General features: G+C 36.8%; 1 protein-coding gene across 9 annotated transcripts in view; it reads left to right on the top strand.

Annotated features, from left to right (window-relative positions):
* Nucleotides 1–12183, top strand: part of PRUNE2 (prune homolog 2 with BCH domain) — a 110708-nt gene that overhangs the window by 42567 nt on the left and 55958 nt on the right. The gene's annotated exons all lie outside the window — the stretch shown is intronic.

Below are 12183 nucleotides of genomic sequence, written 5' to 3'. Positions count from 1 at the left end.
GACTAATGCAGCTATATTATTTCTAAATATGCTCTTGGCTGAAGACTAATGGTTTATTATTAGCTTGAGTGAAAGTAATTTTCAAAGTTTAGGAGCAAGTTATTTCTTGTTACAGACACAGAGGATATATGTGATATGTATAATATGGAAGGTATTAATGTATATATAATTTTTCAGACTGTCCGCCTGTGATGGTATCTCTTTACAATATTGCTAGCTTCTTGCTATTGAAAGTGTTTTTAATGGTACATCTAGTCTTGCTGTCTCCAAAATAAAGTGTTCCCAAAGTTGGAGAAAAAGTATTATTTCATTCCTCTGTAGTGACAGCAGCTAAAGAGATATAGCGCTTTTTGCTGGACAAAACTTCCTGTGTATGGGAAAGTGGCAATAGTATAATGTCATTGTTATGACAAAGCAAGCTTCCATTCCGAATTTAAACTGCAAGCATTAAAAATGCGCATAAGAGTAGCCTGCCATCCTGCCTTGGCATTTTGTTTTTTCTTTGATTATATCTTTATGAAGAATTAACATTTTGATACAGCATTTCATGGGTTTGCAGTGGTTAAATCAGTAGTTAATGAGGTTCGTCATATAATTTGAGCTTGTAGTTTGTTTATGCTAGACCAACTTTATCCATACCCCAAACAAATTATCTCTTATAATCACCAGCCTGAAGATAAATCTCTAAATGTTTTTCTGATGATAGTGCTGTGGTTGGCAGGTGTTAGAAGTGCCTCCCAGGGACAAAGATTGAAGATAGGCTTATTCTCACAAATCCTTCAGGCGAGGTTGTTTAGCTTTCTATCCTGTCATCTGCAGAGGAGCCTTGTATGGTGCCCTGCTAATGAAATCTAATAGGCAAAGGTCATATATCTTTATGAAGAAAAATGCAAAGCTAGTGAGTGATAAATGTGCTTCATGGGGTTCAATGGACGATGCTTAGCAATAAAATCCATGTTTAAACAGTGTTTCAAGTGGCTTGGCATATCTCTGGGTTTTGTGCCTTAACTAATTTTTATAACAGTGCTCATTACTAGTGATGGGAATAGATAAATACAAAAATAGTTGAATATGCGTGCAAAGTTGTCTATCTAAATAAAGAAATAGGTGGGGACTCTGAGTGGGTAATTAGTTTTCAGTATTCATAGCATAATGAGTAAGATGACTCACATAACAGTACACAGTATTGTATTTAAATTGAAAGCTCTATTGACGAGCAATAGAAGCATACTAACTAGTGTGAAGATGTGAAGATTTAGGTAGATTCTAACACAGTTGTAAATCAAAAATGCCTTTGTCAAATGTCAAAACATATGTTAAAAAAAGAGGGGGAATAGAAACAAATCATGCTGGTGGCAAATTTCAGATAGAACTCCTCAACAATGCAAGTCAGTGCCTTTAAGAAATTGCTAATCTGAAGTTAGAAGAAATCAAATAAACCAGATATTTTTTGAATCACTGCTGTTTTTTAGGAAGTTACCAGTTCATTTGCTATAGTTACACTGCTGAGCAAAGAGACAGTTCAATAAATCAACTCAGGCTTGATGGATTTTACAAACCATTGCAATGAGCGTATGGAAGAGGAAAGAAATCTCTTAGTATTCCCTCTTTGACAAAAGGATATGCAAAGAGCCTGAATGGATGAACGGTTGATTAATTTTACCAGAAATTTTCTTGACAGGCAGAAATGTGTTTTTGCATTACCATGTTTGCATTGGGATTTTTTGTAAGTTATGAATTATTACATATAACCTTACACCTGAGACTTAGCTGGCTACAAGAGACACCTCCTGGTCAGTGTATATATGGTTGTAATGTTTCATATGTTTTAATTCATCAGTCTGGCAAGTCAGCCTTTTGCTTCTTGCTACTTGCTGATCACTGAACAGTGAAATCAAATATTGTGTGTGACTAAATGAACCTTGTAAATGAAGTGGTATTTTGTGTCTTTTTCAGTATTTTTAATTGATTTACAACTATGGAAAAATCAGATGGAAGTTCTTAACCTAGAATCAGAAAGCAGGATAATATAAAGGAGAATAAAAATGTGTATCATAGCCTATGTCCACAAAGCCTATTGATTAATAAGAAACAGTGTTTCTTTTTCTGATATAAGTTTCTGAGGTAAATAATGTATTAGATTGTGTATACTGCATTGTACTTTAGAATGGAGATATTTCCTCTTAACTTTGTACACATTTTATGCATATTTGCTTATAAATGTGGTGCATAAGGAGGTCCTTTGCTTTGGATGTTGGATACCTATGGTTTCAAAATAAGAGACTTCCCTCTGCATTCAGTTTCCTCCAGAAAAATATGTACATATACTTATTTCAACCTTTAAAATTACCTGGAGAGAGTACATTTCAGCATAGTGCAAGTACATTTCCCTGTATTTCTCTACTTGGAGCAAAAGTCATAGTGTTACAATTGCAAGTTTTCTAGTTTGTCTCTTTAATGTTTTACAGAGGCAGAGTTTGAAAGACAAATTTGAAAAAGGAGGTGGCATTTAAACCTTTAAACTTGAAAATCACAGCTATATGTTTTGCTATATTTTGCATTTTTACCAATTCAGAACTACTTACCCTTCAACTACCAAAATGCTCAAAAATGGCAGCTTTGTCTTAGTCAGTCATGGGTTTTTTATTACAGAAAACATCCACAAATTACAAGTACTTTGAATTTCTTCCTTTAAAGATGGAAAAAAATAAGCAGTTTCATGTTTGTATCACTAGACTAGATGATGTACATCCATTCTTTGATTCTTGTGCTGCTGCAAAACTTTTTTCTTCTAGATTTTGAAGTCACAGCAATCTAATGTAATTTCTCAGCATTTTATGTCATTTCAGTGCACACACAACAGTATGCAGACCATTGCCTATGTTAATGTCTTTAGGCTACACCCTCAATGTGGCCTTACCTTATGCATTAGTGGCAGTGCCTTAACTGGGCTTTATCTCCAGCCCTTTTGATCTGTTACTTTTTCGACTATTTGTGCACACCCTCCACACCAGGGAGCATTTCTGTCTGTTTTATTTCAGACAGTTACTTGTACACCTCAGCATTCTGGGGAGTCTGCCTTGTTCATGGATAAGAACTTGTGTTCCTTCAGGTGGATGGCAGTGATGGACACTGAGTGTAGGTATTCCAACTGGAGGAAGAATGTTCTAAGCCAAATGGGCCATTATGATATCCTTATATTACATTGATATCATAATGTCCTTTAAGATGCATTAAAATACTCCAGGTACTAAATTCAAAGCTATCTCAGCTAGTCTGTAAATGGGGAATAATGGAACTGTAGCTTGGCAGTTTAGCTGACCAACATTTTTATATTTCAAGTTTTATGAGTGAGTTGAGTCTTTCCAGTCTTTCCTGGAAATGATGTGCTGTGCTAAACAAACACAAAACATGGACATCTGTATAAGGTCTAGTTAATCACATGTTAAAATGGATAAGCCTGAGTTTGAATACGCAGAATTTGTAGTATGAAATACAAGTAAAACCTGTTTAGTTTCAATGTGAATTCATAAAGAACAGGTCATTGTTATAATGAAATGTACCACTGCTGTACAAAAGGCACTGTTTACAGTATGAGTCTGGCTAAACATGCCTTCACTGAACAAAGCATAATAATTTTTTTATTATTATTATAGGGGAATCCTTCTTTCTTCTTGGCTTTTTTTTTTTTTAGCTATCTGAATTTTATGAAAATAATAGACTGTAAAAGCACATCCATCACCAGTAGTAATGCATATTCCATATGCAGTGATTCACAGTGCTATAGTATTGCCTGTTCAAAATCTTTCTAAATCAAGTTTTAGATGCCTAAAGTTAAACAAAAGGCGTGGGTTGTTATACAGCAAGATAGCAGGGCTCACAGATGCCCATTCTCCTGCTCTTTTGTTTAGGACCTAATACGTATTTCTCTTTGGAAACTTTAGACATAAAGAAATCAGAATTAGCTGCTACTTTGTTCTTTTCAGAAGACTGATAAGTGTCAGTGTAGAAGAACTGCTATTTTGTCATCAAAATGCACAGTAGAAAAATGCAGTCTTCCCTTACAGAAAAGACAGTTTATTTTTTGTAGAGTGTTTTCACCAGTTGTGTTGATAGAAAAAAAGAGGTAAAACAACAAATACACTTGTTTGTGTTTCTTATAAACATCATACTGTTTATATTGTTCTTTCAGTTTTTAGTGACCTTACCTTAAAAACTTTTTATAAAAAATGAGTATTTTTCTGCCTTTTTTTAAAAAAAGGAGGGGGCCTTGTAATTAGCTGGATTTACAACAAATGGCACACAGACTGTTAGCTCTGCATGTGTGCTATAACATTGGTGTTTACCCTATTATATTGCAATTTAAGTATGTCATAAAGTTTTATCAGTGATCATATAGAAATAAACTAGAATGCAGAAGAACCAACCATGAAATATTAAGAGAATGCAGTGTGAAGCAATATGTATTGACTTCTGTATTGTGATAATTGTGTCAGTTGTGAAAATTGTAATGGGATACAATATTCCTCATTTATATTTTCTGACGGTTGGGTATTTTTACCAAATGAGTTGTCAGCAGAAAGGCTTCATTAGACCCATCAGGGTATCTGCCCATGAATAACGAATTCCAAACTGTACTGACAGTTTCCTTGAGCCAAAATGATGGAGCACCTCTGACAAAAGCCATATTGTGCTCTCCATGTGAGGAGTGTGAAGAACAAAAGAGACAGTTTGTTCTTAATTTGGTCAGGTTAATATTGACACAGTTAGCTTAGAAGAGTCAGAAGTGTATGTAATGTACACTTGCAGTGATCACTTCAGTAATTGGCTGTTGGCTTCATGACTCAGAAAGTATTCCAAGAGACAGAATTTACAGATTCTCTTTGAATATTTCTTGGAGATTTTACTTGTTTTAAAGAATTATCCAAGTTTATAGTTATGTAAACTATTAAATTTTAAGAAGAGATTCCTGTAAGAAAACCAAGTTTCAGAGAAAGAAGTTTCACAATAAATTGCCTAGATAAAATGGTATTTCTGAACAAAAATACATAATAACTGAACAGGCCATGTTCAAAAATCCTTCAAAAGTCTGTGGACTTCTTAAACTTTCTCATACTGTTTCTCTAATTGATAAGAAAAGTATTTGTAAGTTTCAGAATGTTCATCATATTGTTATGTTACAACATAAGCTATTTATATGCATTAGGGAAAAAAAAGCACCATTTTATTACACATGTTATTGTCAGGGGTGGGAGTGGAAGGTTTAGACAAAATTTATTTAAAAGCCCTGCCGTTATGTCACAAGGTGCAGAAAGGACTCCTTTGCTTTTAAACCCCTTTTCAGAGAGGAGTCTAGGTGCAGCTGAATCCAATCTTAGCCTCGGAGTGTGTCAACAGTTTAAATTTAAGGAATTACAGAGATGTGATTGAACAACTTTTGTCCCATGGGTTTTAATGATTGGCAAAATGAGAATATTTATATAAAATGAATAATTTATTTTATACAAATGATCAGACAAAAGATCTTAATTGGAACTATTTACTACACAGCATAAAAGCTAAAACTGCTAATAGTACGAGATAGTGCATTATATTGAAGCAATTATTGAAACAATTATATTGATGCTAGCAAAAAGAAATAATTATTAAGTAGAAATTTGATGTAACTCACTCATACCAACACTGGTGTGGAGATCTCTCTCTCAACCTCGAGGAGTATCCTTGGGGGGCGTCCCCAGCCAAGGGAGGAATCTCCATGCACACACCAGAAGAAGGGTTATGTTAGAAAAACCGAACTGTATGAGAGAGGACTGGACTTTTATAGTATAAGGTGACTGACTGCTAGTCACAGATCTACAAGCCAGCAGACTAGCTTATCTGTCACATCCTGTTGCAATAGCAGGATGTGTATTCAAAGTCTGGTGAACCAGGATGGTCTTACAGCAGATGGTCTTTAACACCAAGACAGCACCTGGAGCCATCTGTTGACAGCTTGCATTATATTGGATTTTAGGTGTTATCGGGGGTAAGCTCTCTTGCCACTGTGTGACACTGAAGTTCTCCAGTAGTCGTATTACTGTGAACTATGCAAAATATATTTACTACTAGATTCTATTTATTTCAAGTGTATACATTTCAAGTACACTTACAATCCATTTTTTGTTATAGGTGACTTATGACAACTAAAAATGTTTACATATGCTGTTTATTAGTTCATGCTTAAGCCAGTACATGATAATAAAGTAAAGATAAGTAGTATAAGCATGACTATTTGACTGACCTTTGTCATCATTTGGCTGTGTCAGTGTATTTTCTACAGTAATTCATCAACAGCATATTTTACAGTACTTGTAATTAATTTGGAATGTAATTAATTTAGGATTTGTTAAACTGTAATTTCAGCTTAACAGTTGAAATGATTTGCATTTTTTCACTTCTGAAGAAAATGTTTTATTTCCTGTAAGCATTTATAATATGTGCAACATTATGGTTTGTACTTACGTTAGCAAATTTGTGCAAGAGTCCATATGTCTACAGGTCTTTCTCTGTATAGTCTTTGGTGGTTTATAAGGCTTTCTTGTTTGCAACTGTCTTTATTTATTTGAATGTTTGGATGCTTATGAAGGGAATATTGAAATTGTGTTGATACTAGTTTAAAAGAGTAAACTTTAAGGATATTTGGGAGGTAGGATGGAATTAAACTCTTAAAAGAAATTATTACCTAAATTAATAATATTAACTAACAATAATAGAATTACCTTTGTTTATTTTTAAATCAGTTATTAATTTTAGGTTTTGATTAATAGCCTAGTCAACAAAAAAATTGATGAAGTAGGCTCATGATGTGTAAGACATAATCAGATCTGGCTTTTTTAAAATAGTTTAGTTATAACAGCATTTTATAGCAAACTTACTCTTTAACCTATTCTTGTAAAAAGTTCTATTTGCCTTGTGTTTAATTTCTGGATGTGCTTAATGAAGTAAAAGTTTATGGGAAACATTTATTGTTGCTTATTAAAATTATTTTTATGGGAAAATTGAGTAACTTACATTGTAAGGTATTATTTGAACATTAATTATTGGTTAGTAGTAATAATGTAAGAAGCCTGTATGTTATTCCTCATGCCACAGAATGAGGAATTGTGTTTTATACATTTGCAGAATAGTGACTTTTTTGTCAGAAAGTTTTTCTCATTGACAGGCTATGGAGTCAAGTAATAAATGGGATGTGATCAGCATAATTTTGCTTTTCTTAGGCTGTGGCTTGATGTGCCGTAATAATTTCCTCAGTAGTATCAATTGTATGTCACTGTAAAGCATCTCTTGCCCTCTTGCACTTCTAAATCCTCAACTAATTAACGTTTTCTTTAAAAATGCTTTCTTTCAATGAGGTGTATGGTGCTGGCACACCTATACCCATTTTCATGCTGCTCTGAGCAGTCTCTCATCAGTGGATAGTGTTTTGCACCAAGCAGTGCTGGTCCATTACGAACCCAGTAGGAAAAGCCTCTGTGAAGTATCTTCCAAAACCCTGTTTATTAGTGCTAGCATTATAAAGGAGAAAACACTGTAGTTAATTGTATGTCTCTTTAAGTTGTGGGATCCCTGAGAGCTCTAGCATTGAATAAGCCTCCAGTCCATGCACCAGCATGCTGGAGACACCCTGGTCATAGAAGATATTTCTACCTTTTTATCCTTTTAGCTATGATAGGATTTTCTTACAAGGAAACAACTCCGTTCCTAATTTCTACTGCCAGATATAAAGAATGTTAATACGAGAACTTCTTGCTGCACTTTTAGATAAAGGCAAAGACTCACAGGTGAAGTAATTACTAGTATCAAGTGGATGCTGTCTGCAGGCTTCTCTGGTACAGTTACCTGGCCAGGTTTATTTTGCACCAAAGGAATATATCTAGAACAACACAGTCTGAAGGCCAAGCTAGAGAAAAACGTAGTACGAGTGATCTCCTTCTCAACTTGTACCCAATGGAGAAGGACAGGTAGACTGCTCAGTTAATCTTTGTGCTTCCCTCAGTCATCAACAAGCTGAGAACCTCAGGAATTAAAAAATACACACTGAATAAGTAAGTTTGAGAGCATGGAAGAAATGATGAGAACCTGAAGTACTTTGATCAGGTAATCATGTAGGTAGTATAGGTCCATTATTGTTAGTATTAATGTGGCCCAATGTGAAGCTTTCCAGTCCTATTGCTCCACTAGGGATACGTACTTGACAACTTCCCCACTTACAGCAACATGCTACTGGATCACCTGCTGCTACATCAATTCCTTCACTGTACGATGTAAATTAGCAAAAAAAAGAGCACAATGCAAATTCAGATTTTATCACCTTCAGGGGCTTTACCACAGCCGTTTACCTCCTTGGTTCCTGCTCTGACTTGTAGAACTGACCTTTCATGTGTGGCATTTTGTGCCATAACCATTGTCATAACCATTCCTACTCCTAGCATGTGAATGTTGTGTCTTGTTCCATTCTATTCATAGTCTTTCTCTATGATGCCCTAGTGGTTCTTGGCCTTAGACTCTGGAAATACACCTCTGATTGTCCTACAGGTACATATTGGCTCTTCATGTAGACATGACAAGGGAGTTTTCCTTTGCCATGTTGGCAGGCTAAGAGGTTCCTTGCTCAAAATACTGCAGAAAATAGGATTTTTGGCACTCCTCAACCTACCATTTTGTCAGTACCAAATGCAGACTGATATGATGGCAGATATTATCAGTCAATGTCAGTTTCATGAGGTTTACATTTCAGTCACACAATTTTAACTGAAAATTTCTAATTGCTTGCATTTTCAGTGGATACAAGAAGGTGAAGCATCATAAGGTGATGCTTCATGAAAGTGAAGCTTGAAGACTGGCAATTGTTTAGAATGATCATTTATTTACCTTATTTATTTACCTTTCTTTACCTTTATTTACCATAACACACCTTGCAGACTAGTTCCTAGATTTGCCCATGTTCCTCTCTGTGACCCCCCAGTTTTCTTGAGTTGGGTGTGAGTGGGTAACTAAGATAAGAAGCTATCAGGGATTTTCAGATGGTTTTGAATCTGCTCTAGTTCAAATTTTTTATTTGAATAGATTTTAATTGCTCTAACTGCAGTTAACTTTTCCATACTTAAGGACATTTTGGTATTTTTTTAATCTACAAAATACTTGTGTCTTTAGAAAAAATGTTACTGGTTTGGACATTCAAACCTTACTCACAATAATTCCTCACCATAACGCCCTATTCAGATTTCAGATCTGAGTGTACACCAGTAAACTGGCAGCTGAATGTGCACTAATCTGTGTGAATTTCACATAAGCCTCATTTTTACGTGCTATGCAATCATCAAAGTGGAACTTTATGTCTAGTCTCAGAAAGAAATCTCTTTCCAAAGCATTTGACAAACAGATTTTTTTGGTTTAAGTTTAACTTACAGGGAGGGAATGCATTTTATGGACACATTTGAGTAGATTAATAAATAATGTTTGTATATTTGTAACCAAAACAGTAATTTATTACGTAGGAGACAGATGCAGGGGAATAACATGCCAAGCTGCGCATACAGTATGTTGTGTTCATGATGAACTGCTGTTTATTCAGGGCTAGTGTAGCTTGGCAGCACAAAAGAAGTCTTAGCTAGAAGATGACAAAAAAAATATCTCAAATATAAACAGCAGAAACATAAAGGAAAAAATAAAATTTCTGTGTTTGTTCACTCGTAATTATCAAAACTGAGGACTGAAGAGAGACATTTATACTTTGTGCATTATATTCCCAGTTGAGAAAGGCAGATATGTATGGTTTATTTAAAAATCTGGAAAACTGGGCTAGTCCAAGCATAAATGAGAATGGAAAGACAAATGTTTACCTCTTGTGTGTTTGGTGTGGGGTGTGTGTGAAAGTAAGCAACTTTTTTTGATACAAGGAGTTTAAAACTAGTTTGCCTCACTCAGTCCTTATGTTGGGCGGGGGGGCAGGCAGAGGGATTTTTTTTTTTTTCCACAGAATTCAAAGAGCAGGAAAAAATAATCTACAGTAACAATCCCTGATAAAATTGTATACAATTACATAACATCAACATGCACACATAGAAAGGGCTGCAAAATTAAGTTAGCTCATACAAATTCCTTTTGAGTGCTGGATTTTGCATCTCAATACTATTATTTTAACATCTTTTATTTTAGATGAAATATTGGCATATGTTTGTCATATATTTATGACAAATTTCATAAATTATTTTTCTAATAAAAAAGGGGTTTTATTCAAGAAATAGCAATAGCTATATTATCACAGAATCATAGAATTAGTAGGTTTGGAAGGGATCTTTGGAGATCATCTAGTCCAACACCACTGCCAAGGCAGGGTCACCTAGAGCAGATTAAAAGGAAGGCACCCAGGTCAGTTTTGAATATCTCCAGAGCGGGAGACTCCACAACCTCCCTGGGCAGCCTGTTCCACTGCTCTGCCATAGTCAGTATAAAGTTCTTCCTCATGTTCTGGTGAAACTTCTTGTGTTTTTGTTTATGGCCATTACTCCATGTCCTGTCACTGGGCATCACTGAAAAGAGTCTGGCACTGTTCTCTTAATACGCGCCTTTGACATATTTATATGATTAATGGGATCCCTTCTTAGTCTTTTTTAACCAAACAGGCCCAGCTCCCTCAGTCTCTCCTCATAAGAGAGATGCTTCAGACCCCTGATCGTCACTGTGACTCTCCACTGGACTCTCTCCAGAAGCTCCTTGTCTTTCTTGTACTGAGAAACCCAGATCTGAGCACCGCACTCCAGATGTGGCCTCACTACGGCCAAGTAGAGGAGGAGGATCACTTCCCTCAACCTTTTGGCCACACTCTTCCCAATGCACCCCAGGATACCATTGGCCCTCCTGGCTGTAAGGGCTCACTGCTGGCTCATGGTCAACTTGTCATCCACCAAGACTCACAGGTCCTTCTCTGCAGAGCTGCTCTGGGACTGGTCAATCCCCAGCTGCTCTGGTACTTGGGGTTATTCCTCCCTAGGTGCAGGACCCTACAGTTGCCCTTGTTGAACCTCATTAGGTTTCTCTCCACCCAAATATTCAGCCTATTAAGGTCCCACTGAATGGCAGCACAGCCTTCTGGTGTATCAGCTGCTTCCCCCTACTTTGTATCATTAGCAAAATTGCTGAGGGTACATTGTATCCCTTCATTCAGGTTGTTAATAAACAGGTTAAGTAAGTCTAAGTCTGGATCCAGTACTGATCCCTGGGAAATGCCACTGACTACAGGCTTCCAGCTGGATTCTGCTCTGCTGATCACAACCCTCCGAGCTCTGCCCTTTAGCCAGTTCTTGATCCACCTAGCTGTCCATTCATCTAACACACATGTCCTGAGCTTACCTAAGAGGATGTTGTGGGAGGAGTGTCAAAAGCCTCGCTGAAGTCAAGGTAGACAACGTGCCCTTATCGACCCATCCTGCCATACCATCACAGAAGGTATCGGATTGGTAAAGTAGGATTTCCCATTGGTGAGTCCATGTTGACTACTACCAATGACCTTTTTGTCTTCCACAAGCTTGGTGGTGACCTCCAAAATGATCTGTTCCATCAACTTTCCAGGGACTGGGGTGAGACTGACTGGCCCATAGTTTCCTGGGTCCTCCTTCTTGCCCTTTTTGAAGATGGGAGTAACACTGACTTTTCTCCAGTCATCAGGCACCTCTCCTGTTCTCCACAGTTTTTCAAAGATGATGAAGAGTAGCAAATAACATCTGCCAGATCCCTCAGCACCTGTGGGTGCATCCCATCAGGGCCCATGGATTTATGGTGTTAAATCTGCCTTGCCAATCTCTGACCCAGCCCTCTGCAACCAAGGGGAAGTCTTCCTTTCTCCAGCCTTCTTCTCTTTCCTCTGAAATCTGGGGTTCCTGAGGGCCAGTCTCATCAGTAAAGACTGAGGCAAAGAAGGCATTCAGTAATTCTGCCTTCTTTGTGCCTTTTGTTATCAGGACATCCATCTTATTCAGCAGCAGCTCCACAATTTCCCTAATCTTCCTTTTGCTGTTGATGTACTTGTAGAAACCCTTCTTGTTGGCTTTGATGTCTTTTGCCAGACTCAGTTCCAAGAGGGTCTTGGCCTTCCTTTTGCATCCCTGCATATTCTGATGATGTTTCTATAGTCCTCCCATGTGG

This window comes from Manacus vitellinus, unplaced genomic scaffold (assembly GCF_001715985.3).
Source record: "Manacus vitellinus isolate BGI_N305 unplaced genomic scaffold, ASM171598v3 scaffold_50_pilon, whole genome shotgun sequence".
NCBI lineage: Eukaryota > Metazoa > Chordata > Aves > Passeriformes > Pipridae > Manacus > Manacus vitellinus.
Note: the sequence above shows the minus strand (reverse complement) of the source record. Positions and strands in the feature narration are given on the sequence as shown.